Source organism: Notolepis coatsorum, assembly GCF_963971535.1.
Source record: "Notolepis coatsorum genome assembly, chromosome: 11".
NCBI classification, from domain to species: Eukaryota; Metazoa; Chordata; class Actinopteri; order Aulopiformes; family Paralepididae; genus Notolepis; species Notolepis coatsorum.
The window spans coordinates 72,791,604-72,804,721 of NC_140175.1; positions in this window are offsets into that span (position 1 = coordinate 72,791,604).

The window sequence follows — 13,118 nt, forward strand, 5'->3', positions numbered from 1 at the left end:
ATGACCTCTACAAAATTGCCGCAAAAAGACTACAATTCCCATGGTTAAAAATGTCCATTTACATTTCTGTCTTGGAATAGACGATCGAAAATCGAATGGCACTTTTAACCTATTGCTAAACTAACATATTAATGATAATATACATTCTACATGCTTTTGTGACATGTTAGTGATGTTAATACTTGAAAACGTTTGATGAAAAAAATCGCAAACAATATGCAACACTAACACTAAATATGCAAAAAATATTGATTTATGACCATAATGTCATTTTGGGGTCGGTACCGACCCTAAGGGGTGGAACAGGTTGGTGAATGTCTATATGCTAATGATCTTCCATAGTATAATAAACATATTAGCATAGTAGTAATATAGGCAAGGTAGAGTACATGGTTGCAAAGTGAATAATAGTAAAGCAAAGTATGAAGGTTATTATTATTTTTGATATTATTGATTGACAAAGTGTCACTGGCATCATGATCATTTCCACAGATATGTTTTGGTCTTTAAAATGCATTTTATTTGAATATATAGACATTAGATCATCAACATATATTTACATAAATGGTTATGTACAGCTCAGACCATGGAATATATGTATTCCTTGTATACTACAGAACCTGGAAACAGCTTCCCCTGATGCCAAAAAAAGTGTTTGTATGCGTTTGTGTGTGTTTCTCTGTGTGCAGAAAGAAGCAGAGACGGCCACTCCACAAACTCCCCTCTGTGGCTGCAGGGAGGCTGGTACTCAACTGTCAAGACCGGCATGGATGGAGTCCGGTAATAAATGTAAACATTTACAAAAGTACACATCTCACTGGCACTCTGTCCTATTCAGCATCATGCTTTCCTTTGCAGTGTAAAAGCCTGCTCTTTAACCATCCTTCATCTCTTCACACTGCACTCTGCCTGCTCTTTAACCATCCCACATCTCTTCACACTGCACTCTGCCTGCTCTTTAACCATCCCACATCTCTTCACAGGTCATCCCTATGTTCCCCGGGTTCTATGTTTCAAGAAAAAGAAAAAAAAAAGTTCTAAGTTCCCCGCTCCCGAAATAAAGGTTCTATGTTCAGTGGCGGCTGGTGAATTCCTCCTCGGGGGGGGGGGGGGGGGGGGGGGGGCGAAATTAATTAGTATCCCCCTCTATCTCTCCTTCTTTCTCTTTCTCTCTCTCTTTCTCACTCACACACAGCGTGACATGGAATCGATTCGTTACACAATCAGACCTAGTAGTATGTGTAGTATATACCAAGAATAACTTCAGTATGAGTACAGGGCATACCGTGCGGCAAAGGGAACCGCTCCCGCCTACCTCCGGTCAATGGTCTCTAACTACACACCCGCAAGACCCCTACGCTCTGCATCATCTGGCCGCCTCAGACCTACTCCTATCCAAGCTCCGGGAGGGTCATCAAAGAGAAGTCACCTATTCTCAGTCCTTGCCCCACAATGGTGGAATGAACTACCCACCCCAGTTAGGACAGCCGAAACCCGTCCAATCTTATATAACAGGACGTATACTTAAGTCCTGTGCAAACCAGCTTGCCCCGGTGTTCACCGCCATATTTAATCAATCCCTGGCGGAGTCAGTAGTCCCTGCCTGCTTCAAGATGTCTACCATCATCCCTGTACCGAAGAAACCCTCCCCAACATGTCCAAATGATTACAGACCGGTGGCACTCACCTCTGTGGTCATGAAATGTTTCGAGAGGCTGGTCAAGGACCACATTTGTGCCTCTCTCCCCAGTGATATGGACCCTATGCAATTTGCATACAGGACAAACAGGTCCACTGATGACGCGGTCTCCCAGGTACTGCACAGCACTCTCTCCCACCTTGACCGTCAGAAGGGGGGCTATGTGAGACTGTTGTTCATTGACTACAGCTCAGCGTTCAACACCATAGTCCCCACCAGACTGGTGGACAAGCTGATCGAGCTAGGCCTGAGCTCCGCCCTGAGCGCCTGGGTACTGGACTTTCTGAGTGAAAGACCCCAGGCGGTCAGGGTGGGGGGTCAGACCTCCAACACCATCACCCTGAGCATCGGGTCCCCCCAGGGCTGTGTTCTAAGCCCCCTGCTGTACTCACTCTACACACACGACTGTGTGGCCAAGTTCAGCTCCAACTCCATTGTGAAGTTCGCCGACGACACGGTGGTGGTGGGGCTGATCTCGGACAACGACGAGAAGGCCTACCGGGAGGAGGTTGAGGTACTGGAACGTTGGTGCCAGGACAACAGCCTGCTCCTGAACATTGGTAAAACCAAGGAGCTGATCGTGGATTATAGGAGAGGACAGCGGGAGACACACACACCACTGAGGATTAACGGGGCTACCGTGGACAGGGTGAGCAGCTTCAAGTACCTGGGGGTCCACATCTCAGAGGACCTGACATGGTCAACACACATAGTCACAGTAGTAAAGAAAGCGAAGCAGCGCCTCTACCACCTGAGACAGTTAAGGAAGTTCAGAGTATCGGGGAAGATACTCCAGTCCTTCTACTCAGGAGCTGTATAGAGCATCTTGACCGGAAACATCACTGCCTGGTATGGGAACAGCACGGCACAGGACAAGAAGGCCCTACAGAGAGTGGTGCGCTCAGCCGAACGTACCACGGGTATTGCGCTACCTCCCCTGCAGGCTCTATACAACAAGAGGTGCAAATCCAGAGCCTGCAGGATAATGAAAGACCCCCACCACCCCAATAACAGCCTGTTCCAGCTGCTGAGGTCAGGCAGACGCCTGCAAATTCTAGAGACTAAGACGGAGAGGCTTAGGCTAAGCTTCTTCCCCCAGGCCATCAGAGCCTTGAACAATGAACATTGAGAGACACAGAAACTGAACTATCCACACACAAGTACATACACGACACGCACGCTGAGCACGCTCACACACTAGCAGCCACTTTAACACTCATGCCGCACACACGCACACTTATGGCCAGAGGAAAGGCCACTTAAAGTAGTATTACATCAGGAACAGTGTATTGCACTACTAAAGCTAACTAGCATGTCCTATATGCTCTGTAAATACTAATGTACAGATACCGAGATGGCACACCATGTACCTGTTTATTGCACTGTTTTATTGGATTCTATTAATATGTTGTACCACTGTATTTTTATTGGATTCTATTATATGTTGTACCACTGTATTGCACATCGTCGCGGGCAAGACCAGCCGCATTTCATTGTATACCTGTATGCCGTGACAATTAAAACTCTTGAATCTTGAATCTTGAATCTTTCGCCATCGACTAAAGACGCACTTCTTCAACCATTATCTGAATAAAAAAAAAAAATAAAAAAAAAATCTAACCCTAACTAACCTTACTGTCATGCACTTGTCCTAATAAACTAACCTACACTGTAGCACTCAACACTTTATGAACATTGTTACTCAGCTGATAGAGTTGTGCCCTTCCTGATGACTTGTCGTACAGAACTTGTAAGTCGCTTTGGATAAAAGCGTCAGCTAAATGACTAAATGTAAATGTAAATGTACACATATTTTGCATATTGTTAAACGAGCCAAGGCTAGCTATTAAACTATCGATATGAATTGAAAATGGGGGACCCTGATGTAAACAAGACAAACGGCTTTCTCTGGTCTGCATCCCCTTAACAATTGTATGTATTGAGCCGTACTGTATTGTACCCATTCTGCAATCTGTTAAATAAAGTTTTCATTCATTCATTCATTCAAACATAGACTGGGCGAGATATTGAACAAGCCATAATCCACTTCTTTTAAATCCAAAAGAAACTCCACTCTCTCTCTGATCAATCCAATAATGAACACACATGTATATCTTGTCATTTTAAACAAGTTACCATTCATTCATTCATCCATTATGCCAGTGGTTCCCAAAGTCGGGGTCGCGACCCAAAGGTGGGCCGCGAGCAGCCACGGGTGGGCCGCGAGATGATTTAAAAAAGAATAATAAAATAAAAATAAAATAAAAAATAAATATTTTTTTTATTTTTTATTTTTTATTTTTTATTTTTTATTTTTTATTTTTTGTCAGGCCACTGAACTTAGAAGCAGGCTAGGAGAGTGTTTCTAGTTGTATTCTAAAATTCTATTATATTGTATTCTAAAATGTGACTATATGGTTTTATATTAACTTAATAAATAAACAAAAACGAAAAATCTACTTATTTCAACGAACATTTCAAACTAAATAACAGATTATGCACATAAAACGCTGAAAACAACCGAAGCAACAATAGTATTTTAATGAGGCTATTATTATTATCATTATTATTTTGCAACAAGTTAGCCCTCTCATAAATAGCACATATAAATGAATAACTAACTTGAACTAACTTAATAAGATTGAAGTGATATTTGGCTTAAAAAATCGGTCGCCTGGCAAAAAAAAAAAGAAAAAAAAGCCTGACGATGTGCAATGGGCCGCGGCTCTCTGACGCCTTATTTTCTGGGTCCCGGCCTGAAAAGTTTGGGAACCCCTGCATTATGCATCACCCGCAGCGAAATTAATTAGTTATAGTTGATGCTGTGTTGAGAGAGCAAGAGAGAGAGAGCGAGAGAGAGAGAACGAGAGAGAGCGAGAGCGAGAGAGAGCAAGAGAGAGAGAGAGAGAGAGAGAGAGAGAGAGAGAGAGAGAGAGAGAGAGAGAGAGAGAGAGAGAGAGAGAGAGACCGCAACTCACTTTGTTTAGTTGAAAAACGCAGTCCAGGAGGGCTTGATAAAGTGTATATCCACTGTCCCAGACTGTTGATGTATATATCCACTGTCCCAGACTGTTGATGTATATGTCCACTGTCCAGACTGCATCCAGCTAGCCATTATAGCGTGTTGTTGTTTGTTGTCGAACCAGCTAAGACCCTTCGAGAAGCTTTGTGGTCCAGACTCCAGGCTTGAACTTTCCATAAAAGTGTCCATATAAATCTATTTAGTTAGATCCACCACTGTCTGAATGTACAGTATCTTGTATCAGTATCAATTTCCGACAGCTACTATTTCCTAGTAGCCCCTCGAATAGCATAATATCTGCAGAGCCAGAGCCCAACGTCTGGGGACGCGATGTCACGTGCCACTCTCAGCCAATAGTGACTACATCAGGCACTCGAGCAAGCGCCCTCTGGTATCGTATTTGACAGCGCTATGTTCTACGTACGTATTTTTATATACGTATTTGCATTTTGCCCTGTGAGATGCGCAATTACGGCGGAGCAGAAATGAGCGCCCATGAAAACGGAGTGGAGGGGGCTAGGCGCCGGCCCGGCTGGGGGATGAATAGGCTGCTTCCTCCTCGCAAATAATTCTTTCTTCTTCTTCTTTTAACCAGGGAGGGCGGCGCTCTAGCGCCCACTATCGGCCGGCCGCCACTGTCTATGTTCCCCGGTCCCACCCGATCCCGAACAAAAAAAGGGTCCTATGTTCCCCTCTGAAATAAAGGCTCTATGTTCGCCGCAGCTTGCCACCAAGGCTGCCCGTAAGAGCGCACCGGCTACCGGATGTGCAACAGATTTGCACGTAGCCCTATCCAAGATTATATATATAGTGTTCTGTCATACCGTCATTGAAGAATGAAGAGAGTTTTATGTTTCTTTTGTGTCGTTTAATTCCAGACTCAACCGTTACATACAGGTCCAAAACACTTCACTTGTTATGTCCACACAGCTGTTCTCTCGCGTGTAACCATGACAACAACATAACTTCCGGTGCCCCTCCTATATATCCCGGGGGGGGAAACAACAGTTTCATATTAATGTACTTATATACAGGTTTGGAGAGATCGCGCTATCGGGAAATGTCCATCAGTCACTTGAGTATTTTAAAGTGTTATTGATTGTACGGTGTACCACAGTTTCATATTAATTCATTTCTAGCCGAGAGAGAGCGAGAGCCAAGATCCGAGAGAGAGCGAGAGCGAGAGCGAGAGCGAGAGCCGAGAGCCGAGAGAGAGCGAGAGCCGAGAGCCGATAGCGCGAGTGCCGTGTTCTTGTTCTTAATTATATCTTCTATTTCATCATCCAAACAGCCAAATATGCCTATTTATTGAATATTTGTACATACTACTACTACTGGTGTTATAGGCATTCGACTTTGAGCAGTCATCAAATTACAGTAGATAAAACAGTTTATTGCCTTAAAATGGAACACAATATAATTAAGGAATCAATTATTTTGGATTGATTATTGACATACCTCTATTGTATTTCTTTGATTTCGTTTCGATAAAAATACAGAATAATGTAGCCTATATATAGAGAATTATATATAAGCCTAAATATATATATATGTGTCTCATTGAAGAAATATGTTGCAATAAATTATTTTGGATTGATTATTGACATATCTCTACTGTATTTCTTTGATTTAGTTTTGATAAAAATACAGAATAATGTAGCCTATATATACAGAATTATATATAAGCCTATGTGTCTCATTGAAGAAATATGTTGCATAGGCTATGCCAGTAATCGTTTTGAGAAAAATACAGAATAATGTAGCCTATAATACAAAAAGCATGTCGAATTAATGAGTAAATGGAATGTATTTTTCATGATTACGGTAGTGGCTCTTATAAGAGCCTTTGGGTTATGAATGTAGAAAAACACAGCCAAATTAAGCGCGTTCTCCACGGATGCGGCGGGCCAGCTGGATGTCTTTGGGCATGATGGTCACCGTCTTGGCGTGGATCGCGCACAGGTTGGTGTCCTCAAACACACTGAAAAAACGGGAAAGAGCAGGTCTTTGAATTTACATTAATACAGTTAGTGCATGCAACAAATTCATTTATAATCCTTTTGTGATCATGTTTTAATCAAGTAAACTTCCGTTGTTTATGGAGAATGTTGAATTTACTGGTTTCTCTCGCGTTGATTGAAAACTGACAACTCAGTTAAATTGAGTTGAGTCACCAACCGGAAATAGTATTTGACTGCCAGAAAGTGTGATGGACTCGTTGAGAAAGAACTCCCGAATTGAAAGTAAGTTCATCAAATTGATTTATGTTGGTGTTCAAGTGGGCACTGGGCGACATTTCCTCTAACGTTATATTGCTGTTTTCGTACAGTATGTAACTTAACCATTTCAAAAGTCTTGGTGTTTCTTGTCAATGCTAACTTGGCTAACGTTGTTTCATTATGCTCTGTCTGTATAAAGGGGCTACTAACGTTAGCTAGTTTGAGGTTCATTATGCCTGGGTCCAGTTACTTGTGCAGGTCCAGTTACGCATGCTTAATGTAGCTGGGCAGCTAGCTAACGTTAGTTAGTGCCTCTAGCTAACGCATGCTTAATGTAGCCGGGCAGCTAGCTAACGTTAGTCAGTGCCTCTAGCTAACGCATGCTTAATGTAGCCGGGCAGCTAGCTAACGTTAGTCAGTGCCTCTAGCTAACACATGCTTAATGTAGCCGGGCAGCTAGCTAACGTTAGTCAGTGCCTCTAGCTAACGCATGCTTAATGTAGCCGGGCAGCTAGCTAACGTTAGTCAGTGCCTCTAGCTAACGCATGCTTAATGTAGCCAGGCAGCTAGCTAATGTTAGTCAGTGCCTCTAGCTAACGCATGCTTAATGTAGCTGGGCAGCTAGCTAACGTTAGTTAGTGCCTCTAGCTAACGCATGCTTAATGTAGCCGGGCAGCTAGCTAACGTTAGTCAGTGCCTCTAGCTAACGCATGCTTAATGTAGCTGGGCAGCTAGCTAACGTTAGTTAGTGCCTCTAGCTAATGCATGCTTAATGTAGCTGGGTAGCTAGCTAACGTTAGTTAGTGCCTCTAGCTAACGTATGCTTAATGTACCTGGGTAGCTAGCTAACATTAGTTAGTGCCTCTAGCTAACGTATGCTTAATGTAGCTGGGTAGCTAGCTAGCCAACGCTAGTTATGGTTAATTATGGGCCCGGTCATACATGTGCGAAAATTTTTATGGGAGGCGCATTTTCTCCCACGATAATTTTGCGAATGTGTGACTGTGCCCTAACGTTACTTAGCTAGCTAGCTCACTGTGTTATTGTCTAAATACTAGCTAGCTAAATGAAGTCCCATAGGTCACGGTGATGAACAGAAGTAAGCTCAACACTGCAGTGATCAGTGAAATTAATGTTTGTTTCAGGTTCATGGTAGAGGGGTCTATGGTCAAATTGTCTCCTTGTATTTAAAGATATATCCATTCATTATGAATTGATAGCACTAGTACATTTCCATAATGTTTTGAATTGTTAGTGCAGTAGACCTTTTTATTAGAATTATAGATCAGAGCTTTAATAATGTAACTAATGGACTTGATTTGTCTCTGTGCTCAGTGATGCACAGTGATCAGACTATGCATCACTATGCCTCACTGCATCACTGAGCACAGAGTGACGGTTACCATCTTCCTGGACTTTTACTTTTAAAACAACATTGTCAATATTACACTTACAATACACTTAATGTAGATCTGTACTTTTTACTGTATTTATATTAGCATGTACATACATTACATAGGAAATGTGAATCCCGGACCGTATTTTATTTTTATTATTATTTTATTCTTTATTCTTAGGCAATTTTTTGTTCTTTGTGATTTGTTTTGTCTACCTAAATGTTTACTGTGAGCAATTTGTAGTGCCAAATTTCCCTCGGGATGATTAAAGTATTTCTATTCTATTCTATTTATGTTACAGGGTTAGGTGCTGGGAATGTGGAGGTGTAAGGGGTGCACAGAAACTGTATCAAGTAGGTTCAAGCTTTTGCATCACTACAGGTTAAGGCATCCACGATTTGGAAGTAGTTCTCCCTTTCCATGTACGTACCTGCACTGCCCATGTAAAATTTATACATGGAATGCCCTTATTGTCCACCACAATAAAACCCATTCCACTGGGGTCACTCAGAAAGAGAAGGCAATATATGATTTGTTGTGTGTCTACAGAGTAAAATACTTTGAAGATGGCGACTCCTGTGATCCTTAAGATCATCTTGACTGATGGCAGCTCTCAGAGATTGACTCTCTCCCATGGATTCCCTGCATCCATTGATGGCCTTGTTATTGAAGTGAAGAAACAGTATGGACTTCAGGGCAGCTTCAGACTTCAATTTAAGGACTCCTTGTTTGGAAATGATTTCCTTAACCTTACCTCCATTTCAGAACTAGAAGACAAAGGTACTCTTAAAGTTGTGGATATGTCAAGGCCCATTGTTCTCTATCCAGTCCTAAACCCCCAAGCTCTCCGTCCTTTCTCTGGAAATACCTCTCTGCTCTCGTCGGATGGATCTACTGTGGATACAGATATAATGTCATGGATTGAGTCTACAACGTCCTCTTGGCCTACTTCTTAAGTGCCTGAATCTGTGGATCCAGATGTACTGCCATCAATTGAGTTTAGGAGCTCACGGTCCTCTTGGCCTGCTGTTTTTCATGTGCCTAAGTTCCCCTATGATACTGAAATAAAACTTCAGCAGGCAAATTTAGCTTATAGTCAAAATGGCACTGTACTTACCCCTGATCCCAAGTTGAAGTCAGCCATCCTTGATGGTTTAGTGCAGGAAATTGTTCTGTATAAAGTCTATGTCAGTGATACGGAGATGGAACAAACAGCCCAGAGTCTTATCAAGGCACATCCATGTTTAACTGAGAATGGGTCCAGCACTGGATATGGCGCATGGAAGATGAGTTTAAAATATAAATTGGGTAACTACCGCAGAGAGCTGAGACAACTGGGCTGCCCAGAGGTGACGATGAACTCTTTAAGAAACAAACCAACAGGAAAGCGTGCAGCCTTTGGTGTCAAAAAGGCCAAGAGAGCAGAGGTTAACTTCTGCCCACCATACCCGTCAGCAGAAACTGAGGCAAGTCTGGAGGCCATGCAGAAAGATCTACTCTTGGATGTGAAGAAGAGGAACAACAGATGTTGTGTGAAACTGAAGATGGAGAAGACTTTCGCACATAGAAGACTTGAAGTCGTCCGTGATGCACCAATGGTGGAGCCTTTCATGGCAAGGTGGCCAGCTCTCTTTGAAGTCAGTGAGGTATGGCTTATCTCATCTTGGATTTGCTGTTGATAACGTTACAAGGGAAGTCTTGGGTCCATTGTCAAACTGCTAATATGATTGTATATTTCATTGTGCTATATCTCCCCCTTCCTGATCGGCTGTATATATAACAGTGGCTTTCTACCCTCTAACCATTTTATTCTGATTCCTGTGCTTTTTACCTGTTTTCAGATCAATGCTGAATTCAAGAGAATCACCACCATGCCACTTCAGTCCAAGTTCCTGTCTCAGCTTGATCTCCACTCTGACAACCTGATGAAGCTGTTCCAAAAGAGGAGAGGACAGCTAGGGGAAAAGCTCAAAAGACAAATGGCTGACGTAAGTGCTAACTGGTCCCACTGTCATGAAAAACCTGTAAAGTTATGAATTATGGCTGTTTTGGGGGAATTAAGATTTTTTTTAATTGAGGAAAGGCTATGGAAATGATTTTTTTTGTTACCACGAATGATTGGTAAAGAGGGCAATCAAATTGTACAGGAGGCCATGAGTGCTTTTATTTTTCATCTTTTTCCTTTCCCTATTTGCATCTTTTTGTCTCAGTTTGAACCTTTCCTCTAAAATGAGGTATAGTACCGCTTTCAAACCTCTAGTGCCGCGTAACTTTTTCAATACTGGTATACCGTGCAACACTACTCACAGCAAGGCTTGTGCCATCGTAGGAATCCTGCTGTTATATTCTCAGAGAAATATGTAGTCATATAACAGTTTGAACCAGTAGTTGACTTTAAAATAAAGCACAATGGCTGAATTAAGACACTAATCAAGAAATGTTCCTTTCAGTGTGATGACGTGGATGCTGGACGAGAGTGTATCCTGAAGGGACTGTGTATCTACATGGGTGAAGATCCAGAAAGCCTTGTGCGAGAATATGTGATCCTTAAAAAGTCTTAAAAAGTCTTAAATTTATTTATCAATAATTAAGGCCTTAGTTTGTCTTAAAATGTCTTAAATCCATCTTTCATGTCTTAAAAATGACATAGAAAGGAAAGATAAAATGCCATGTCATCTTATGTTTTATTAATTTATTATGAAATCTGGGGAAAAACGGTTAACGGGAGATAAAGTCGGGACTTTTTATTGACCGTGTTGTAGCATCACGCAGACCGGAATGGGGCGGAACCAACACAGGTCCTTATGTTGGCCGGGAACTATTTCAGCAACGGAATCAGGGTATTCTTGTTTACCAGAGAGGAGATCAGGCACAAGAATCTTGTTTGTTGGTTGACTTTTTTGATACCCTGGGGAGGGTGGTAATAGTTGTGTTCTGACAGGTATCAGTCCTATGGTGATAGTCATGTGTTCTGACAAGTATCAGTCCTATGGTGATAGTCATGTGTTCTGACAGGTATCAGTCCTATGGTGATAGTCATGTGTTCTGACAGGTATCAGTCCTATGGTAATAGTCATGTGTTCTGACAGGTATCAGTCCTATGGTGATAGTCATGTGTTCTGACAGGTATCAGTCCTATGGTGATAGTCATGTGTTCTTACAGGTATAAGTCCTATGGTAGTATGCGTTCTGACGAAAATGTGGCTGTTGCACTTGCTGCTTGGCCCCTGGTATATTTTGTATAGCTATATTTGCTATTTATGTTTGGCACCCCTTTGTTGAAATTCATCCAATCCAAGCCATTTTGTTATTGTGAAATTGGTATTAAATTAAATTCTGAGTGGCATTAAAAAGTCTTAAAAAGCCTTAAATCTGACTGGGCTAAACCTGCAGAAACCCTGATCAGTGCTTATTTGATTTCTTATGACTAATTGTAACAGAAAGTATCTTCACTTTTATGTTTATATTGATGCCACTGTATGTCTGTTTGTCAGGGCTGAGACATATTTAGCCACAGACTTATCCCCCCCCACCCCGACATACCACAAAGCGCTTCGGGCAGTCCTTTGTGCCGGTGGCAATCAGGCTCCACAACCAGGCAGTGCCAGGACGGGCTAACTGCTGTGGACTGGAGGAGCAGGGTTGTGGACTGTAACCAATTAATTTAATTATTTAACATCATGATTGGACTTGTTTATTTTTCTTTTCACCACATATAGCTCTATTTTAGCCCTATTTTAGCTCTTTTTATCCCTATGTATTTGTCCATCTTGTTTTTAACACATACTAATAAGTGTATGTTATGTATTAACTGTTTTTACTGTTTTTAAATTGCTGTTATGCTGTAATGGACATCTGAATCTCCCCTCAGGGATAAATAAAGGTTTTCAATCAATATAGTGTTAGCCCTTGTTTAACCTTTGTCTGTTTTCTACAGGGTATGGATGAAGATGTCATCAACAAGGCTATCGAAGACACCACTGTGGGGATTTATGTTCTTAAAGATCATGCTTCAAGTGACGAACCAGAGAACATACGAAGGCATCAAGATATTGGAAGGTCTGGATAATGGCGCATTAGCTGTTGCAATGCTGCTCGGACTGATGTATGCCTTAAACCTCAGCTACCCTTCGCAGCTCCGCTACACCTTTGAGGTAGTCCAAAAGATTTTCATGGAACTGGATGGAGGTAAACTTTCAAATAAGGCACTCGCTCTAAAAAAACAGGCTCTTTCAGTGAAAGCATGTTGAAAATGTTAATTAGCTAAAAACGTGTTGACCGACGGAGAGAGACAGACAGACAGTGATAGACATTGGGCCCACTTGTTCTATGCGCCGCCGAGGCATCTTAAAGGAAAACTCCAACATTTTGGGAAATTAGCTTATTTAACATCTTCCCTGGAGTTGGACAAGAAGATACCGGTACATACCTTTTTCGTCTCTCTGCATGCATTGGGCTTAGGGAACGCCTGGACCCTTAGCCTAGCTTAGCTTCATCACTGGAAGTGGGGCAGACATAGCCTAGTTCACTACAGTCAGGAAATATACTCCAAATACAACTCCCAAACGTTCCTGTAAACATGTTGTGACCTGTGTATTTACCACGTCTCCCAGTCACACAAGTTACACGAGTCTCCCAGTCACACAAGTCTCCAAGTCACAACTTGAGACTTGTGTGACTTGGAGACTCGTGTGACTTGTGTGACTGGGAGACTTGTGTGACTTGGAGACTCGTGTGACTTGTGTGACTTGGAGACTTGTGTGACTTGTGTGACTTGGAGA